This window comes from Paramisgurnus dabryanus, chromosome 20 (genome assembly GCF_030506205.2).
Source record: "Paramisgurnus dabryanus chromosome 20, PD_genome_1.1, whole genome shotgun sequence".
NCBI lineage: Eukaryota > Metazoa > Chordata > Actinopteri > Cypriniformes > Cobitidae > Paramisgurnus > Paramisgurnus dabryanus.
In genome coordinates, this window is record NC_133356.1 from 28,040,710 (window position 1) to 28,063,542 (window position 22,833).

Here is a 22,833-nt window from a genome sequence, read left to right on the forward strand (position 1 = left end):
AGGGGCGTGGCTTGGGAGTGGCCAATGATGTGCCCAGTGATTACACTCCGAGTCACAAGTAAAACGGTCCAACCCCCGTGTCTCTACGATGTTCTGATGCCGAGATATAACTGTTTGTATTTTATGTTGCTAGGGTGCTCAAAAGTGGTTGCTAGGGGCGTGGCTTGGGAGTGGCCAATTATGTGCCCAATTGTTACACCCCTAGTCGCAAGTAAAACGGTCCAACCCCCGTGTCTCTACGATGTTCTGATGCCGAGATATAACTGTTTGTATTTTATGTTGCTAGGGTGCTCAAAAGTGGTTGCTAGGGGCGTGGCTTAGTAAGTCTGTAAGGATCCTGAGAGACTGATTGGATGCCTGAGTAAAATGAGCCCACCCCCATGTCTCTATGACACTGTGGTGCGAAGATATCCATCTAGGCATTTTATAATGGCAGTCAATGGTATAGGTTGCTAGGGTGCCCAAAATGGTTGCTATGGTAACCTTACACCCCATTGTGGGGTACGTCCTGACAGAGTCTAGCACCCTTTTCAAATTTAGTAACCCACATGTTTCTATGAAATCCTGGCTCGGACCTATGACCCGTCAAAATGTTTGCAATGGTAAGTCTATGGGATTTTGCCCCATTGACTTTTCATTGGGACACTTTTGGGCACCTCTTACACCCTAGGGGTACAACTTACACCCCATTGTGATCCATGTTTTTACAGAGCCTACCACCCTCTTCAAAAGTTGTAACCCACATGTTTCTACAAAATCCACGAGCGGAGCTATGACCCACCAAAGTTGGGCCCAATGTTAAGTCAATGGGATTTTTGGGGTGGTTTTACGCCCCCCTTTCGGAAATCCTGCACCCGATCCCTTATAAAAGTCATAGCACACCTCTCCTCAATAATCCGGTCGATTTGAGCCCTCTTTCATGGGTCTACAACAAAGCGTGCGGGACGAGTTAATCGCCGAAAAAAGTGTCCGGATGTAAGAATAAAATATAACTAGATAGAAAAGTTTGAAGACAAACTTTATGTTGGCTTGACAAAGCCTAGCCTGAACGTTTAAAACAGATTGAGAGAAATTTAAAACAAGTTTAGTTTAGTATTATAACTTTCCGTAAACATGATACCAAAAGTTACCATGTTAGCATGTTTAGCACTAAGTTAGCATGATGCTAACATGAATTAGCATGAAGCTAGCATGATGCTAACATGAATTAGCATGAAGCTAACATGATGCTAACATGAATTAGCATGAAGCTAGCATGATGCTAACATGAATTAGCATGAAGCTAGCATGATGCTAACATGAATTAGCATGAAGTTAGCATGATGCTAACATGAATTAGCATGAAGCTAACATGATGCTAACATGAATTAGCATTGTGCTAACATGAATTAGCATGAAGCTAGCATGATGCTAACATGAATTAGCATGAAGCTAGCATGATGGTAACATGAATTAGCATGAAGCTAACATGATGCTAACATGAATTAACATGAAGCTAGCATGATATGATGCTAACATGAATTAGCATGAAGCTAGCGTGATGTTAACATAAATTAGCATGAAGCTAGCATGATGCTAACATGAATTAGCATGAAGCTAGCATGATGCTAACATGAATTAGCATGAAGCTAGCATGATGCTAACATGAATTAGCATGAAGTTAGCATGATGCTAACATGAATTACCATTGTGCTAACATGAAATAGCATGAAACTAGCATGATGTTAACATGAATAAGCCTGAAGCTAGCATGATGCTAACATGAATTAGCATGAAGCTAGCATGATGCTAATATGAATTAGCATGAAGCTAGCATGATGCTAACATGAATTAGCATGAAGCTAGCATGATGCTAATATGAATTAGCATGAAGCTAGCATAATGCTAACATGAATTAGCATGAAGCTAGCATGATGTTAACATGAATTAGCATGAAGCTAGCATGATGCTAACATGAATTAGCATAAAGCTAGCATGATGCTAACATGAATTAGCATAAAGCTAGTATGATGCTAACATGAATTAGCATGAAGTTAGCATGATGCTAACATGAATTAGCATGAAGCTAGCATGATGATAACATGAATTAGCATGAAGCTAGCATGATGCTAACATGAATTAGCATGAAGCTAGCATGATGCTAACATGAATTAACATGAAGCTAGCATGATGCTAACATGATTAGCATGAAGCTAGCATGATGCTAGCATGATTAGCATAAAGCAAACATGATGCTAACATGAATTAGCATGAAGCTAACATAAATTAGCAGGAAGCTAGCATCATGTTAGCATGATTAGCATGAAGCTAACATGATGCTAACATGAATTAGCATGAAGCTAGCACGATGCTAACATGAATTAGCATGAAGCTAGCACGACGCTAACATGAATTAGCATGAAGCTAGCACGATGCTAACATGAATTAGCATGAAGCTAGCACGATGCTAACATGAATTAGCATGAAGCTAGCACGATGCTAACATGAATTAGCATGAAGTTAGCACGATGCTAACATGAATTAGCATGAAGCTAGCACGATGCTAACATGAATTAGCATGAAGCTAGCACGATGCTAACATGAATTAGCATGAAGCTAGCACGATGCTAACATGAATTAGCATGAAGCTAGCACGAAGCTAACATGAATTAGCATGAAGCTAGCACGAAGCTAACATGAATTAGCATGAAGCTAGCACGATGCTAACATGAATTAGCATGAAGCTAGCATGACGCCAACATGAATTAACATGAAGCTAGCATGATGCTAACATGAATTAGTATGAAGCTAGCATGATGAGCATGAAGTTAGCAAGATTTATTATGAAATTAGCATAAAGCTAGCACGAAACTAGCATGAAGCTAGTATGACTTAGCATGGAGCTAGCATAAGGCTAACATGACCAAAAAACCCAACCCCCATGTCTCTATGATGTTCGGATCCAGAGATATAAGGCTTTGTTTATTATGTTGCTAGGGTGCTCATATTTGGTTGCTAGGGGCGTGGCTTAATACCTCAATAAGAATCCTCCGAGACTGATTGGATGCCTGAGTAAAATGAGCCCACCCCCATGTCTCTATGACACTGTAAAGCGAAGATATTCCATCTGGAACGTTTTTATCCCCTTATATGGGCATGTTTCCTGTCCCGTTATAAGTCAATGGGGAATTTTGGGTGCCTCTTACACCCCAAGGGTGAAACTTACACCCCAATGTGATGTATGTGTTTACAGAGCCTGCCAGCCTCTTCAAATGTGGTAACCCAGAAGTTTCTACAAAATTCTCGCTCGCAGCTAGAACCCATCAAAGTTTGTCCAATGTTAAGTCAATGGGACTTTCGGAATTTTAATGTCCCGTTTTAGGAATTCTGTAAGTCGGATCCCTTCAAAAAGATATAGCACACTTCTTCAGACCAGTTAAAATGTCCGTGGAAAATTTGGTGAATGTAGCTTGAAAGCTGTCGGACGAGTTAGCCGCAGAAATTTCGCTCAGAAGAAGAATAATAATAATAATAATAATAATAATAATAAGTTTAAATACAATATCAGTATGTTGGCTTTGTCAAGCCAACATAATAATAATAACTAGATAGGTACATTTCCTGAAGAAAATGTGAAGTGGTGCTTGCCGTGGCAAATTTCGGGGGACAATATATGATTATACTCCAAGCCAAAAGTAAAACAATTCAACCCACATGTCTCTACGATATTCTGATGCGAAGATATAAGGCTTTGTTTATTCGGTTGCTAGGGTACTGTATTTGGTTGCTAGGGAGAAAATTGGCATCCACTAGTGATTACACTCCGAGTCACGAGTCAAACGGTCAAACCCCCGTGTCTCTACGATGTTCTGATGCGGAGATATAAGGCTTTGTTTACTCTGTTGCTAGGGTACTGTATTTGGTTGCTAAGGGAAAAAATGGCTTCCACTAGTGATTACCCTCCGAGTCACGAGTCAAACGATCCAACCCCCGTGTCTCTACGATGTTCTGATGCGGAGATATAAGGCTTTGTTTACTCTGTTGCTAGGGTACTGTATTTGGTTGCTAGGGAAAAATGGCACCCACTAGTGATTACATGCCGAGTCACAAGTAAAATGGTCCAACCCCCGTGTCTCTACGATGTTCTGAAGCAGAGATATAAGGCTTTGTTTACTCTGTTGCTAGGGTACTGTATTTGGTTGCTAGGGGAAAAAATGGCATCCACTAGTGATTACCCTCCGAGTCACGAGTCAAACGGTCCAAACCCCGTGTGTCTACGATGTTCTGATGCGGAGATATAAGGCTTTGTTTACTCTGTTGCTAGGGTACTATATTTGGTTGCTAGGGGCGTGGCTTGGGAGTGGCCAATGATGTTGCAAGTTATTACGCTCTGAGTCACAAGTAAAATGGTCCAACCCCCGTGTCTCTACGATGTTCTGATGCGGAGAAATAAGGATTTGTTTATTCGGTTGCTAGGGTGCTCCAATTTGGTTGCTAGGGGCGTGGCTTGGGAGTGGCCAATGATGCGGCCAGTGATTACCCTCCGAGTCACGAGTAAAACGGTCCAACCCCCGTGATTCTATGATGTTCTGATGCAGAGATATAAGGCTTTGTTTATTCGGTTGCTAGGGTGCTCATATTTTGTTGCTAGGGGCGTGGCTTGGGAGTGGCCAATGATCCGGCCAGTGATTACCCTCCGAGTCACTAGTCAAACGGTCCAACCCCCGTGATTCTACGATGTTCTGATGTCAAGATATAACTGTTTGAATTTTATGTTGCTAGGGTGCTTAAAAGTGGTTGCTAGGGGCGTGGCTTAATAGCTCTGGGACTATCCTGATAAATTGATTGGATGTCTGAGTAAAATGAGCCCACCCCCATGTCTCTACGACACTGTAAAGCAAAGACATCCCATCAGGAACAATTTTATTCCCTTATATGGGCATGTTTCCTGCCCCATTATAAGTCAATGGGAAATTTCGGGTGCCTCTTACACCCCAGAGGTACAACTCACACCCCAATGTAATGTATGTTCTTACAGAGCCTACCACCCTCTTCAAATGTTGTAACCTACATGTTTCTACAAAATCCTCAAGCGGACTTATGACCCGTCAAAGTTCGGCCCAATGTTAAGTCAATGGGATTTTTTGGGTGGTTTTTCGCCCCCCTTTCGGAAATCCTGCACCCGATCCCTTATAAAAGTCATAGCACACCTCTCCTCAATAAACTGGTCAATTTGAGCCCTCTTTCGTGTATCTACGACAAAACGTGCGGGACGAGTTACGCGCCGAAAAAGTGTGCAGACATAAGAATAAGATATAACTAGATAGGTACATTTCCTGAAGAAAATGTGAAGTGGTGCTTGCCGTGGCAAAATTCTCGGGACAATATATGATTATACTCCAACCCAAAAGTAAAATGGTCCAACCCCCGTGTCTCCACAATGTTCTGATTCTGAGATATAAGGCTTTGTTTATACGGTTGCTAGGGTACTGTATTTGGTTGCTAGGGAAAAATTTGGCATCCCATAGTGATTACACACTGAGTCACGAGTCAAACGGTCAAACCCCCGTGTCTCTACGATGTTTTGATGCGGAGATATAAGGCTTTGTTTACTCTGTTGCTAGGGTACTGTATTTGGTTGCTAGGGAAAAAATTGGCATCCCATAGTGATTACACTCTGAGTCATGAGTCAAACGGTCCAACCCCCGTGTCTCTACGATGTTCTGATGCTGAGATATAAGGCTTTGTTTACTCTGTTGCTAGGGTACTGTATTTGGTTGCTAGGGGCGGGGCTTGGGAGTGGCCAATGATGTGACCAGTTGCTACACTCCGAGTCACAAGTAAAACGGTCCAACCCCCGTGTTTCTACGATGTTCTGATGCGAAGATATAAGGCTTTGTTTACTCTGTTGCTAGGGTACTGTATTTGGTTGCTAGGGGCGGGGCTTGGGAGTGGCCAATGATGTGACCAGTTGCTACACTCCGAGTCACAAGTAAAACGGTCCAACCCCCGTTTTTCTACGATGTTCTGATGCGAAGATATAAGGCTTTGTTTACTCTGTTGCTAGGGTGCTCACATTTGGTTGCTAGGGGCGTGGCTTGGGAGTGGCCAATGATGTGGCCAGTGATTACCCTCCGAGTCACGAGTAAAACGATCCAACCCCCGTTATTCTACAATGTTCTGATGCCTAGATAAAACTGTTTGAATTTTATGTTGCTAGGGTGCTTAAAAGTGGTTGCTAGGGGCGTGGCTTAATAGCTCTGGGACTATCCTGATAAATTGATTGGATGTCTGAGTAAAATGAGCCCACCCCCATGTCTCTACGACATTGTAAAGCGAAGATATTCCATCTGGAACTTTTTTATTCCCTTATATGGGCATGTTTCCTGCCCCATTATAAGTCAATGGGAAATTTCGGGTGCCTCTTACACCCCAGGGGTACAACTAACACCCCAATGTGATGTATGTTCTTACAGAGCCTACCACCCTCTTCAAATGTTATAACCCACATGTTTCTACCAAATCCTCGAGCGGAGCTATGACCCGTCAAAGTTCGGCCCAATGTTAAGTCAATGGGATTTTTCGGGTGGTTTTTCGCCCCCCTTTCGGAAATCCTGCACCCGATCTCTTATAAAAGTCATAGCACACCTCTCCTCAATAATCCGGTCAATTTGAGCCCTCTTTCGTGTGTCTACGACAAACCGTGTGGGACGAGTTACGCGCCGAAAAAGTGTGCAGACATAAGAATAATAAGATATAACTAGATAGGTACATTTCCTGAAGAAAATGTGAGTGGTGCTTGCCGTGGCAAGTTTCGGGGGACAATTTATGATTATACTCCAAGCCAAAAGTAAAATGGTCAAACCCCCGTGTCTCTACGATGTTCTGATGCAGAGATATAAGGCTTTGTTTATTTGGTTGCTAGGGTACTGTATTTGGTTGCTAGGGAAAAAATTGGCATCCCATAGTGATTACACTCTGAGTCATGAGTCAAACGGTCCAACCCCCGTGTCTCTACGATGTTCTGATGCTGAGATATAAGGCTTTGTTTACTCTGTTGCTAGGGTACTGTATTTGGTTGCTAGGGGCGGGGCTTGGGAGTGGCCAATGATGTGACCAGTTGCTACACTCCGAGTCACAAGTAAAACGGTCCAACCCCCGTGTTTCTACGATGTTCTGATGCGAAGATATAAGGCTTTGTTTACTCTGTTGCTAGGGTACTGTATTTGGTTGCTAGGGGCGGGGCTTGGGAGTGGCCAATGATGTGACCAGTTGCTACACTCCGAGTCACAAGTAAAACGGTCCAACCCCCGTTTTTCTACGATGTTCTGATGCGAAGATATAAGGCTTTGTTTACTCTGTTGCTAGGGTGCTCACATTTGGTTGCTAGGGGCGTGGCTTGGGAGTGGCCAATGATGTGGCCAGTGATTACCCTCCGAGTCACGAGTAAAACGATCCAACCCCCGTTATTCTACGATGTTCTGATGCCTAGATAAAACTGTTTGAATTTTATGTTGCTAGGCTGCTTAAAAGTGGTTGCTAGGGGCGTGGCTTAATAGCTCTGGGACTATCCTGATAAATTGATTGGATGTCTGAGTAAAATGAGCCCACCCCCATGTCTCTACGACATTGTAAAGCGAAGATATTCCATCTGGAACTTTTTTATTCCCTTATATGGGCATGTTTCCTGCCCCATTATAAGTCAATGGGAAATTTCGGGTGCCTCTTACACCCCAGGGGTACAACTAACACCCCAATGTGATCCATGTTCTTACAGAGCCTACCACCCTCTTCAAATGTTATAACCCACATGTTTCTACCAAATCCTCGAGCGGAGCTATGACCCGTCAAAGTTCGGCCCAATGTTAAGTCAATGGGATTTTTCGGGTGGTTTTTCGCCCCCCTTTCGGAAATCCTGCACCCGATCTCTTATAAAAGTCATAGCACACCTCTCCTCAATAATCCGGTCAATTTGAGCCCTCTTTCGTGTGTCTACGACAAATCGTGTGGGACGAGTTACGCGCCGAAAAAGTGTGCAGACATAAGAATAATAAGATATAATAATAATAAGTATGAGCAATAATAATAGTGATGCCTTGCATAAATGCAAGCACCACTAATAATAATAAGTATGAGCAATAATAATAGTGATGCCTTGCATAAATGCAAGCACCACTAATAAGTATGAGCAATAATAATAGTGATGCCTTGCATAAATGCAAGCACCACTAATAATATCCCTGAGCAATAGTAATAGTGATGCTTTGCATAAATGCAAGCACCACTAATAATAATAATAAGCTTAGATACAATAACAGTATGTTGGCTTTGTCAAGCCAACATAATTATCTAGCATCGACAGCTTTGCCGTTGTTTGTCTATACGCCTTCCAGTAGGTCTCAGTGTTCATCAACCGTCCATTGCTCAGCTCTCTCGTCACGTGGCTTGCTCAAGTTAAACCACTCGAATTTCACCCATGTAAATAATAATCAAGTTAATATATTTCTATTCGTTTTTTTCTTCGTATTCGCAGGTGCAAGAACAGGACAATATATTCCGCTTTCAATGCTAACCTGACCTGTCACACCCAACAACAGAGACAAATGACGCAAATGACTAATCTTCTGGTGGATTTCTACACTTTAAACAAATTTCCATTAATGATGATATCAACAAGTTAGATAAAAACTGACCTGTAGCTCAACAACCCGCGGTTCGCGCCAATGACATGGAAAACGTGACTCCGACTAGTCGCGCCTATGTTGACGCATGCGCACTTGCGATGCAAAAGCTATTTTGTTTTTTACTTATTTGTGTTGCAGTTTTTACTGTTAAAATAGATAGTGTAGGTAGAACGTTCCCATTATATTGTATTTTACTTGCTAGCTCATATACTTAAGTAAACTATAACTAATTTCATGGGTTGTATTTGAAACCCTCCAGCTAATATTTTGGGGTATATTCAGACCTCAGTCTAAGGGGGTATATGAAATGCATGAAAGGGCACACTTATTATTTACCTTACAGTACGTAGCCTATAATATACTCTATTCGCGCAGCACGTAATCATCACGTTAAACATTTCCAACAGCAATATGACCAGCTATATCCAAATGTGTCCACCGCATTCTGTAATTTAACACTGGGTGGCAGTGTTTCTCTACAACATTTACATTCGGGGAATTGCTGAGTAAGGAAAGCTACCCAATGTCTGTGTTTTCATAATAGTCTAAACTTTTTGATTAATAAAAATTAAACTAATGAAAATTGAGTTTCTTCTCATTCATTATTAGTAATATCAAAGGAAACTTTTACTTATTTCATTTAAATTCAGAACAAATAGAAAAAACACACTTATGTAAATAACAATATCCCTAACTTATTAGTATAATTCTTATGTGACCTATTTAAATCTTAATTTCGTCTGGTCCGTGAAAAAACTGCGTAGCCAAAAAGATTGAAGCTGGTGTCATTTTTAAGAAAATGCATAATTTTTAAGTTTGTAAAGCTAGCCTTTCTCTTCGGTCTGGAATATTTATGATGATGTATATAGTGGTGTATTGTGATAGGAAACAAACAGGGCCCTCAGCCGCAGATTACCATCAACATGAGATGGGTTTTCCTGATGCATGGTTTTAAAAAAAAATGGCAAACACATTTGATCTTGATTTGACATGATTCAGGAAATCTTCAACAGCAAAAATGAGTTGTGACATTTTGCCCACACATGAATATTTATTTACAGAATGAATAAAATAATGGACTGTGACAGTCATCATATTCAGCATTTGATGTCGCATGTAAACAAAACAAAACTGATTGGTAATCTTTCAGTATGTGACTAAAAGACGAGTTTTGTGCAAAAAGAGGAAATGTATTTGAGCTGGTAAATGGTTTTATCTTATACTTGCCTCGTGCTGTTTTAGTTCCTGTTTTTGAGTGATTCGTTGTTAACTGTTCACTGTTATTAACACAACTTGTGTTGGCCCATTCATTTATTTTAACATAAAATAACGCCTTAAATGGCATGACACACAAAATGTGTAAAAAATGAACACATCATTTTTTGCAGTGTAGGTTTTTTACAGCAATGCAGAACAATTTTTGTTTTCTCAGAAATGCTTCTTTGTTGCCATTGTGAGCATCCTAATTTTTAAGAGTTTAACATCTAAAATGCAACCCAGAAACATTACCTCATTATTGTTCCTAAGCACTTCCACATCTGCACAATGAACTTTAACCCTACATATGTACTACAGATTTCTCACTCATTTAACAAGGACAGATTGCACCACTGTATGGAAGGTAACCTAGCAACAGATCACTGAGAAGTGATGCTGCATGAATAAAATCCCAGGACACAGAGGCATCTACTGAAATTTAGATGTCCACGTTGTATATAATATATATGGATGGCTTAATTCTGAATATCAGCAAGCATGTTACAGTGTAATAAGTGACATTGTATGGCAGAGATTCTCATGTGATTTTTACATTTCACGATTATCTGTAATCTTATCTTTGTGGCTATGTTTAGAAAATGCACTGCCACAGTATTTCTGTAATGTGCTCCCGTATAGTTATAGCACAAAAGATTATGGGTGTTACGTTTCTGGTGTGTGACCAAAGAGAGCGACGACGATGAGTACAAAAAGAAACTTTATTAAAAGAACAAAAGGCAGAGTATTAACTTATCGTGCACATCAGATACATGTAACACAGGTGAGAACGGACCCAGGCTGGCAATAACAAAAGACTTAAATAATGATGCTATGATGAGGAACTATGATGCACTTTTCTGTATACAAACCATTACCAAAATATATAGAGTATACTGTATACAGTAGATTCATAATTTTCTTTATAAAAGCTTTATGTGCATCCATTTGTATTCCTAAAATAATTACAAAGGTTTTTTTAAAAACCCTTATTACTGAACAAGAACACACATTAGTTTCTGCATACTTAACTGAAAATATCATCTTGTCAGATACTTAGTCAGGTTTCAGAAAAATACATACGGTAGCACAACTACAGCTGCAGCTAAGGTATTGAATGATATTATAGACGCACTTGATAAAAGGTACCATTGTGCTTTGTTTTTATTGATCTGTCTAAGGCATTTGATACTGTTGATTTCGGTATATTAGATCTATAAGCCTGTCAGAAAACAATATATCCTGGTTTGGAAATTATTTGACAGACAAAACATAATGGGTACGGATAGAAGGGCATAATCCTTCCAGTCTGTCACAGTAATTCATAGTTCATGTGGCAGGATTGTGGTGGTACCAATATTTTGTGTGGTAGCACATGGCCTTTTTTTGAGCAGTGTGCTGCTGTGTCTTGTCTCTGCCCCCGCCCCCCTTGTTTCCTCATTAATTATTCATTATTGGTTAACTCCCCTCACCTGACCTTCCCTCGTTATAACCTGTTTAGCTTTTCCTATTTAAGGCCCCTGTGTTCTGTCCTGTGCTGAATCATTTTGGTTTGTTTGGTATGTTTGTTGATTAGACATATGTATCATTGTCAAGTAAAGTCTAGTATAGTCTTGTAATAGTGTTTTTGTCATGTCATAGTCCTGTCCGGTATCGGCATCCGTTTATGTCGTGTTGTTTTCCCCCATGTGGGCTTCTGTGTTAAATAAACCCCTTTTGAGTTCATCACTACCTTGCACTTGGGTCCCGTTCCTCGTGAAATCATGATACTTATGGCGCTTTTCCATTGCATAGTACCCCACGGTTTAGTTTAGTTTGGGTCGGGTCAGCTCACCTCACTTTGGCGTGGTTAGCTTTTCCATCGAGTTTAGTATCACTTCGGAGTGGGAGGGATTATAGGCGTGTCGTTATATTTACGCTGCCTACTGCTGTGACATCATACACGTGAGAGCGTTGTTGTACATTCCCATACATTCATTTATTTCTCAGTCTGCCACAAAATTAAAATTGGCCACCACAAATAGATGTTTGCACATCGAGTTTATAACTACCTCTGTCTCACATGACAGTTTCTGTTCAAACACCCGACCCGTGGCGTCAGTCGACGGCGCTCCGCTGAGCCTTATTCAAGTTGCATTTAAGCATATATAATGCGGACGTGCACGTCTCGAATGTGCCGCCACAAACTGCAAGTCTGGAAAAAACTGTTATGGTGTCCCGGATTCTCAACTTGCGGATGTTTTTCATCGCTAAAAGGGTGTTTGGAAACTTATAGCAGAATACAGATAACAACATGTTTGCTTGAGACAGCGCAAGCTAGCAGTAAGCTAATGCAAATATTTACATTATAGCGATGACGTGACGATTCTCTCAGACCAATCAGTGATCTACAGTGTTTTCGCGTCATGTTTGGTATCAGCTCGGGTCGCTTGGAACCCCAACTGAGGTGGTACGAAAAAAGTATCGGGTACTACGTACTGCACCCAATGGAAAAGCTCCCAAAAGTAAGCTGACCCGACCCAAACTAATCTAAACCGTGGGGTACTATGCAATAGAAAAGCGCCATTAGCTGCACCACTACAGAGGTGTCCCTCAGGGTTCTGTACTGGGGCCCCTACTTTTTGTATAAATGAATAATTTTAGATTTTACTATTAAAAATGCTGACACAGTGATTAATTGTAGTGCAGTTGTGTTTTTCTTACAGTCTGCTTTTGATGTTGTGCAACAAAAGCTTTACTGTCTCAATTTAACCTTGAATGCAAGTAAAACTAAATCTATGTTGTTTGTCAAGTTCAAAGAAACATGCAGCAAATTTACGATCAATATGCACTTCACAGGGCACTGTAATAGAGTCAGTGCTGGAATATTAATATCTTGGTTTTATATTTGATGAATCTCTATCTTTAAAGTCTCATATACATCAAATAAGGACAAAACTCAAAGTAAAGCTTGAGTTTTATTGGTAACGCTTTAGATTACAGCCCGGAAAGTACTGCGTAAGTACAGCAAATTTACAGCGTATGTTTCTGTAATTATAGTATACTTATGAAGTACGTACGTGTAATTATAAGGGAACAATTTATAATATTTGGGGAATAAAGGGGTAACAACCAGGAAAAAATACAAATAATATATGCAGTAAAGAACTGTGTAAGTACAGCGAATTTACAGCGTATGTTTCTGTAATTACGGTATACGAAGTATGTATATGTGTAATTATAAGGGAACAATTTATAATATTTGGGGAACAAAGGGGTAACAACCAGGAAAAATACAAATAATATATGCAGTATGTATTTTATAACTAAGGGCTAACAATTTAATATTACATGGTATGTATGACTGCTAATAATTTGGGAAATTACAAATTATCAATACAGTAAGTAATTCATAACTTCGGACTAACGATTCCAATATTAGGTCTACGTGATATCAAAACAATCTTATGTTTGAGAGTAATTTAGCGAGAACACACACATTCACTGAATTTGGCTCGATCACACTCCTCTCCAAATATAGCTGGTGCGTGGTGATTGCACTGGCGTCATACATGGATTCTGCAAACTGTGGGTCTTCATTCAATCATAGTCATACACCACATATATTTTTGGAATAATATAGGTAGGCTATTAAAAAATATTTAGGCATAGGCTAAGTATTTTTTTAAACACGGGGGGTACATATTTTATCATTTCATGATGCATGATGATGGAGATTACTAAACAACAAAACTTGAAATACAGTTAATGTGTTTATGCTATTTATTAGTATGATACTATTTTCTGTAGTCACTGTGTAAATGTAACATTGTTTTGTGTTGTTACAGTCTAAGTCAATTTTTTACCCCCTTGTTTCACGTAGTTACAGAGTAAGTATAGCATCTGCGGGCTGTAAATTAAAGTGGCACTTGTTACCCCCTTGTTTCATGTAGTTACAGAGTAAATACAACATCTGCGGGCTGTAAATTAAAGTGGCACTTGTTACCCCTTTGTTCCCAAAATATTATAAATTGTTTCCTTAAAATGACACGTATGTACTTTATAAGTACACTATAATTACAGAAATGTATGCTGTAAATTCGCTGTACTTACGCAGTACTTTACTGCATATATTATTTGTATTTTTCCTGGTTGTTACCCCTTTATTCCCCAAAAATTATAAATTGTTCCCTTATAATTACATGTATGTACTTCATAAGTAAACTATAATTACAGAAACATACACTGTAAATTTGCTGTACTTACGCAGTACTTTCCGGGCTGTAATCTAAAGCGTTACCGTTTTATTTTAGAAACAAAGTCTGTTTCTCATTTGAGGCAAAAAATAGAATAGTTGCTCTCACTTTCATGCCGGTTCTTGATTATGAAAAACAAGATATTTTGTATAAAATGGCTTCCGCTAAACTCTAAAGTCTATCATGGGTCTGCTGCCATCATTTCTTAATTCCCTGAGGCAGACGAAAATTGATGGGTTGGATAATTTACGTTCACCGAATTTGTAGGCTACTTTTTGGTGCCACTTCTTATGCACCAATCTGCAAAAATAATCTTTTGGGCACCAAAGGACTGGAATGTTTTGCTAAATGTTTCTAAAATGTAAAGGTTGTAAATGAGTTAGCTGCTAATGGAAGAGTCAAATTGTAAATGTTTTTAATGTGTTGACGTTTGTGATATTGTGAGATTTTGGTGTGAGACTGCTTTGGGCAGGGAACTTCTGAAAAGGAGTTGTAATAATTTCAGAAAATTTTACCTTGTCCTGAATGTATGACTATCATGTGATGAATTACTGCTAACGTGATCAGCTGGTGACATTTTAAAATGAGATCTGTATAGTATCAGTCCTCACCTGCTTTAATACAGAAAAGTATTTTAATCATAACAAGTACTGAAGCCAAGTAACATCACCCAAGGGAAGTGCATTTAATGTAAAATGTATGACTCTGACCACTTCCCTCCCATAAACATGTCATATGTGATAATTAACACATAATGTTTAAAGAAGCAGGTAGGATCATTTGGTGTATTGGGTCTCTGGCACGTTCCCTGATGTAATGCTCAGTAACAGCACTCAAGGCTAAAAATGGAACGGTGGTTGAAATGGAACATGTGCTTCAGTCTCTTTACTCAAGGGTGATTAACTACCCAAGCTGAAATAATTCCTCTGAATTTGACAGACACCACGTACATCAGGGACAAGAGGTACTGTCCGCTACATTTAGCTCTGTCTTATGTTTGTAAAGGCTTTCTTGATCTATCTATTGAATCAATGTGTGTCTTACAGTTACAGTAATGAACTTTAAAAGCATAAATAAACATGCAGTCTGTAAAACCCACACTTGAGCAGATCAATTGTAAGCGATACTGCTTAAATTTCAATGTTGAAAAACAAACATCAAGTCCAAAGCATCGATATTAATAAACTTCGTATTAAACATATTTTCGGTTGCTTGAATTCATTATTGGGTCAAATATAAACATTTTCTGCGTTAATTTGGTGACTTGTGCTTAACACTAATGAATCATAGCCTATATAGTTCTGTACCATGGTACATTTGTAAAGACCACTGTAATTGAGACAGAAAGACTCATTGTTACTCATTGGTTTGTCCTTTTACTTTAGAGGACTGTACAAACACTGAACAGCACTTGTGTCTGCTCGCTATTTCAGTGGAGATGACCAGAAATAGGTCATATGCTGTATGTCTCATACTATAATAGAGCAATTATACACCATCAGTAACCACTCATATCTCCAAGCTATGACAGACTGCTTCTTTCTAGTTGTGAACTGTACCTGAGTTCACGTGAACTGTCAAGGTGATCTCATGAGAATACGTGTATTGTTGGTTGTACCACACGTACATTTAGTTTTCATATTATATTGAAGTGTTGACAGGACTAAAAAGTTAATTTTTTATGTATTAACACACATACAAATTTGTACATATTTCTATTTATAAATATTAAAATCACGGGCACTGGTGTTTCTTACTCATATTAATGACATGTTTTTAGTCGTGTTTTCTGACTTTATTTAGACTCTCATTTACCTTATGAAATACTCATGACTTTCAGAGAATTACACAATATTAAATAAGAGTACACTTTAAAACCTTAAAATAAATAACATTTCTGTAATCATTTAACCATTTTGTAATATTCAGTTTTTTGCCGTGACACACAAAAGGTGTTTTCTCCAATGCAACAACAATAATTACATCAAAACACAACATAAATTCACAAAAGCTTATCATTCGCTTAATCCACATACAACCCCAAATCAGAAAAAGTTGGGACACTGTAGAAATTGTGAGTAAAAAAGTAATGGAATAATTTACAAATCTCATAAACGTATATTTTATTCACAATAGAATATAGATAACATATCAAATGTTGAAAGTGAGACATTTTAAAATGTCATGCCAAATATTGGCTCATTTTGGATTTCATGAGAGCTACACATTCCAAAAAAAAGAAAAAGAGGCCAGAAAATTTAAATGTACATATAAGGAACCGCTTAAAGGAGCATTTCACCCGTAGAAACATTAATCTTTATTGAAAGTGCGTCATATTTGTAGTTGAAATGTAACATACATTTAGAATTTGGTGCCTATTTGACAGAGAAAAGAGGTGTTTGTAGTCTCACTCCCTCAATAAAGACATTGCACTTCCTTCTTTCAATGATGCAAAATTATGATTTTTACATCATTGAAAGAAGGAAGTGCAACACTGAAATCTGTATTTCTCATGTCTCAGCGACAACTGAGGAAATGATGCATGACCATTCAAAAACATGACTGGGGTTCTAACTATACAAAGCTTAATGCAAATGGGTGAAGTGTCCCTTTAAGGACTAATTTGCAACTTATGAGGTCAATTGGCAACATGATTGGGTATAAAAAAGCCTCTCAGAGTGGCAGTGTCTCTCAAGTCAAGATGGGCAGAGAATCACCAATTCCCCCAACTGTAAACATCAAATCAGATTTGTGGCATTGTCGTCTTTCAGTCAGATTTCAAATTTTAAAATTTGAAATGCGCACATTGACAAAGAGAAGCCGGATTAACGTTTCATGGATTAATAACTTTAATTTTTCTCTGTACTTGTACAGTACCTGATTTTTAATAAACAGTTTTGGGTAGGACTGTATTAGCCACCTAAAATATCTTTTAAATGCTATATTGTTATTATGTTACTTAATACATTTACTAAACGTTTTTGTCTGTTACGTTGCATGATATAAAAAGAATATATTATATACTTAACTTTTAGGTATACAAAGAGTTTGGGTTTAGGGTAAGGTTTGGGTTAGGTGGAGTTAGCGTTGTAACATTATCGATTAAATGGTTAAAGGCAGGGTCCATGATCTTTGAAATCCAATGTTGACATTTGAAATCACCTAAACAAACACGCCCCACACACACGCAACCCAGGCAAAGATGTCAGTTAGTGGAAACGCCCCTTACTGCTGATTGGCTACACGTGTGTTTTGGGAGTCGGCCCGACTCTCTTTTTCAAAGTGTTTTTCAAAAATCATGCAACCCACCTTTAAAGCTAAATTATTCAGCAATCTATATGGTATGAAATACTATTTGTAGTTAAACTGGCTTCCTATAGCAGCTCACAAAGAAAGTAAATAGAATAAAAAATTAACATTCATTTTACCATATCTGATGTATTGTCTAGAAATATGGGTTAATTCTTATTTCACAAATTTAATGCCCCTATTTATTTTGCAAAAAAGGGCTATAAGAATAATTAATGGAGTTGCGCCTAGAGAACAGACTACAGGACTGTTTCTGAGGTTAGGACTACTCCAATTGAAGGATTTGGTTGCTTTATAAACTTTATTGGTTGTTTTTAAAGCCAAATATTGTCTGCTACCGCATGGATTACAATCCCTTTATACGGCAAATAGTGAGACACGTAGAAGAATTAATGATTTTAGACCACCATTTGCTGGAATACCCTCAAACAAATGTGTATTTCAGTTTCTGGTGTGAAAAGATGGAACTCCCTCAATGATTTAAAATGTTGTTCAAATATTACTCAATTAAAATTTAAAGTATAAACAGAAGATACTTAATTTGTATAAAGATGAATGTGAAAATTTTTACAATTATAATAATAATGATGCTTTTTTAAAGTTGTTTTTGTTGTCAGATTGTTTTTGTTTGTTTAGTGCTGTGTAAGCATAATTAATAATAATAAATAAACGAAAGATAAATAAAAAATAGGAAAATGGTCAAAATTTGAAGTAGAACTGGTCAGGGCTATTTTGTTATTTTTTGGTGTTGGTATTTGTTTGGTTTTTTTATGTCATGTCGGTGAGGCCATCTAATTTCTAATTTGTAATTGCTTTAAAATAAGAATGGGGTAGTTTATAAGAATTTTTTTCTTCATCCTACTCCTGTTCTTCTTGTCATGGAATGTATTTTTGTTGTGTTTATTGAATTGTTGTTTGTGGCTTCTTGTGTTGCATTACCATGAAAAATAAATAAAATGAAAAACATTCAGGTAAATTAGAAATGAGCTAACAATATCACTTAATCAATAGCTGAATCTTGTCTAAAACAAAAAATCATGGACAAAAAAATGCTTTTATGTAAGGCAGAGCAAAAAGCTAGTTTTGTTCTCTTTGAGGCTTTTTTGAGCAATTATAGTGTACCCCAAGTTCACAGAAAATAATTTTTTTCCAAACTGATCTGGGTCACCATTCACTTCCATAGTATTATTTTTTTCCTTCTATGGTAATCAATGGTGCCCCAGATTTGCTTGTTTACAAACATTCTTCAGAATATCTTCAGAATATCTAACAAAGACATTTTTACAAGTTTGGAACAACATAAGCGTGAGTAAATGATAACCCCAAAGAGATACTGTAGAGATAGTGTAGTACTCTTTGCCTGTTATCTTATAGACCCCTTTCAAGGTTTGTAAACATTGAATGACTATCGGGTGCGCGCACAGCATGTGGTCAAACTGCTCAAACCATTTAGGCTTTCTAGTTTAATCTAACAGGGCTTAAAAATGATGACTTACCTGAAATGAAGTGAGCACTACAAACACAAGCCTCTTTGATCTTTGCATTGTCCCCGTCTGCACGTTTAATTGCTTGCAGCCACAGATGTTGTATTTTTTGTTTTTGAGATTTTGCAGGGATCCCGAAAACTTAACGGTGGACCTGGTGCGATTTTCAAAGCCCACAACGCAAGTAGATCACTTGTTGGTCAGTCCCCTTTTCTATATTTTAGATCTGTATAAATTTTTTCCCAAATTAACACAGTGGCTAAATCAACAAATAATATTAACCTATAAGACAACAAAACTGGGTCCATGACAGACCATTAAATATTAAAGGAATATTCTGGACCCTGTAGAGGGTCCACAGAGTCAAACAAGTTAAACTGTCTTTATATACCAATACATAAGTAAAATGTAAGTACTCTGAAAAGAGAGTATAAAAATCGAGTGTCTGTAGACCTCTCACCACTGCTTTAAACACAGCTCATTTTTCCATTCACTCCACCCCCTCCCTTCTGGGTTTCTTCTAGAGCCACGCGGTGCATGTAGTAACATCATGTCACAATCACATGTAATAATACACCTAACTTTATCACTATGAATATAAACAAATAGGATGGCTTTTAGTACTCACTATTAAGCCAGTGTTTTGCATGGAAGAGTTTCCGTGATGAAAGCATTGTTGACTCTGATGAGGACTACACTCCGGAGACAATACCGCTACCGCATCGTCGACTCGAGGAAAACCCACACGATATTTACTCTCGTTTGATTGCTTCGTTTATTCCTTTGTTTGCCTTCGCTGACTGGATATGCAGGTACTGTGAGTTCTGAATGCTCTTTCTCTGCCATACTTTTGCTCTTCCTAGAGTGCCTCGTGCACGTTCAAATCAATCGGGTATGCGCATGTGTGAGCAGATCCCATAGCAACAGGGGTGGTGCCATGGTCGCGAGAGAGAGTGATAGTCGCGCAAGCCAATCATTTGTTTCGTCCCAAATGGAAAAATGAGCTGAGAGGTCTAAAGACACTCGAGTTTTATACTCTCTTTTTCAGAGTACTTACATTTTAATTATGCATTTGTATATAAAGAAAGTTTAAACAAATTTGTAAAAAAGTTTTTTAGATAATTCCTGCCTATCCTGCCTTTAAACATTAGCGACACTAGCAATTAAAATGTTGTCAGAAGGAATGTTTTTGCAACATTAAATGAATTGGTTTTTAAGCGAGTATGCATTTCAAATTTTTTTGATACTAAATGTAAAGTAAATAAGTTAGCCAGACTAAAAGTCTATTTAAACAACTATACTTTTTAAAGGGCATTTTGCAAGTTAGCATTAAAAGACAGTATTGTATTAATCTGAAAGATAAAATCGTACTGTTTTATAATGTAAGCTATGATGTATGTGACAGACCGTAAATATCGTAAAATATAGGTAGCATGCACATTTGGCACTAATGAGCAAGAGAACAGTAAAGTTTCAACAAGTTTGCAGTAGAACCATTATATTTAATGATATTTGCAAATTACAATAGCTTGTAATTTTTATTATTTAATAAAATCACGGTTTATATTAAATATATTATATAAGATATATTATAAAAAAAGAAAACAGACATTTGGGAGAAAAATGTTGATAAAATGTAAGAGTTTTATTAATTAAGTATAGGAAAAATAAAACACACAAAAAGTAAAAAATAGCCAGAGATTATGTTCTTGGGATCACATTTGGCATCAAATGTGTTTATTTTGCTGTCTCGGGTCGTAGGTAAGCGGTGGCATTCTGTTAGACAGCAATTCAACGCTGCATAGCTCGAACACACACAGTCGCAGCTGAAGATGATAAAGGTCTCACAACCCGACACTCCATCATTGGCATTGTCTTCTTCATCTGACATCATGTTAGCGGTGATTCCCCTTCAGAAGCCCATTTTGTCCACAGCCAGTACACTGGGTTTGACTCCAAGAGCTGAAAACAAATAAACATGTACAACATTACAGTTTATACTAATGCAACATAAATAAATAAAACATAAACTAATGTAATCTATCTTATCTTCTTCCTCCTCTGGTGACTCTGTGCTGCGGCCACACCAGCTAGCTCTGGTAATGTCTTGCAAGCCACTAGAAACAAGTGATTGGGTTTCTTAAAAGTAAAAATAGACACAACATAAATATACAGAAATAGCATGAATAGAAATAACAATGAAAATTATCAGAGATGGATTTTCCACATACTGTTCATTATTGTTGCACCATAGGCTCCAACAGCTGTGGTCACCCACTGTCGATCCTGTAGCGTCTATTTTGCGGATCTTTTTAGTCAGTATGTCAGCCGTGCTAGAAACTCAAGTCACCGTGGTCGCCGTCATGGAGTACCACGGCCGAGCTTGTATAGCGTCTTCTTTGTAGATCTTTTTAGTCAGTATGTCAGTCGTGCTAGAGACACAAGACACCGTGGTCGCCGTCATGGAGTACCACGGCCGAGCCTGTAGCGTCTTCTTTGTAGATCTTTTTAGTCTACATGAATATATTGCTAAGCAACCACCGAGTCAGCTGTCTTGTCAATCAAATATTGAAGCGTGAGCGCTCTTTTGCTGTTAACTGTCATATCAGCAGAAACTTTAAAAAGAGGACGCTTGCTCTGACCTTGTTTGAGGGTGAGAGGTGCACAAACACACAGGAGAGAGTGAGCGAGTGGTGTCCGGTTCTTCAAAGCAACTGTAAACTTCCCTCACCACAACGTAAGGCCCGCCTCTCCCCTCATTCGATTGGACAATGGAAAGACACGAATGACGTCGGGCGCTTCTCCGCTCTCAGCGCTCCTTCAAAAACGCGTGCGCGGCAGGCGGCAAAAAACCGCAAGGCGCTCGGGGCGCATAAACAGCGCACAAACGCGCCCTGCCCATAGAATATCATTCAAAAAAGGCGCCTGCAACTGCCATAAACGCTTTTGGTGTGACTGGCCCCTTAGTCAGTATGTCAGTCGTGCTAGAGACTCATGTCACGTGGTCGCTGTCATGGAGTGCCACGGCCGAGCCTGTAGCGTCTTCTTTGTAGATCTTTTAAGTCTGTGTGTCAGTCGTGCTAGAGACTCATGTCACGTGGTCGCCGTCATGGAGTACCACAGCCGAGCCTGTAGCGTCTTCTTTGTAGATCTTTTTAGTCAGTATGTCAGTCGTGCTAGAGACTCATGTCACGTGGTCGCCGTCTTGGAGTGCCATGGCCGAGCCTGTAGCGTCTTCTTTGTAGATCTTTTTAGTCATTATGTCAGTCATGCTAGAGACTCATGTCACGTGGTCACCGTCATGGAATGCCATGGCCAAGCCTGTAGCGTCTTCTTTGTAGATCTTTTTAGTCATTATGTCAGTCATGCTAGAGACTCATGTCACGTGGTCACCGTCATGGAGTACCACGGCCGAGCTTGTAGCGTCTTCTTTGTAGATCTTTTAAGTCTGTATGTCAGTGGTGCTAAAGACTCATGTCACGTGGTCGCTGTCATGGAGTACCACGGCCGAGCCTGTAGCGTCGTCTTTGTAGATCTTTTAGGCAGTTTTCAGTCGAGCTAGAGACTCAAGACACCGTGGTCGCCGTCATGGAGTACCACAGCCGAGCCTGTAGCGTCTTCTTTGGAGATCTTTTTAGTCAGTATGTCAGTCATGCTAGAGACTCATGTCACGTGGTTGCCGTCTTGGAGTGCCATGGCCAAGCTTGTAGCGACTTCTTTGTAGATCTTTTTAGTCATTATGTCAGTCATGCTAGAGACTCATGTCACGTGGTCACCGTCATGGAGTACCACGGCCGAGCTTGTAGCGTCTTCTTTGTAGATCTTTTAAGTCTGTATGTCAGTGGTGCTAAAGACTCATGTCACGTGGTCGCCGTCATGGAGTACCAC

The 22,833-nt window shown here is 38.9% G+C and overlaps 2 long non-coding RNA genes across 2 annotated transcripts in view; both read right to left on the minus strand.

Annotated features, from left to right (window-relative positions):
- Positions 1-8,744, minus strand: part of LOC135730716 (uncharacterized) — a 30,552-nt gene extending 21,808 nt beyond the window's left edge. Inside the window, exon 1 of the long non-coding RNA XR_012335572.1 lies at positions 8,673-8,744. This is a non-coding gene — a long non-coding RNA (uncharacterized lncRNA). The remainder of the gene's footprint in view (positions 1-8,672) is intronic.
- An 11,825-nt stretch (positions 8,745-20,569) lies between these two features.
- Positions 20,570-22,059, minus strand: LOC135730710 (uncharacterized). Its single transcript, XR_010526052.2, has 2 exons — positions 21,177-22,059; positions 20,570-21,084 (listed from the first exon to the last, which is right to left on the minus strand). It is a non-coding gene; the product is annotated as an uncharacterized lncRNA (long non-coding RNA).
- Between the last annotated feature and the right edge of the window lie 774 nt (positions 22,060-22,833).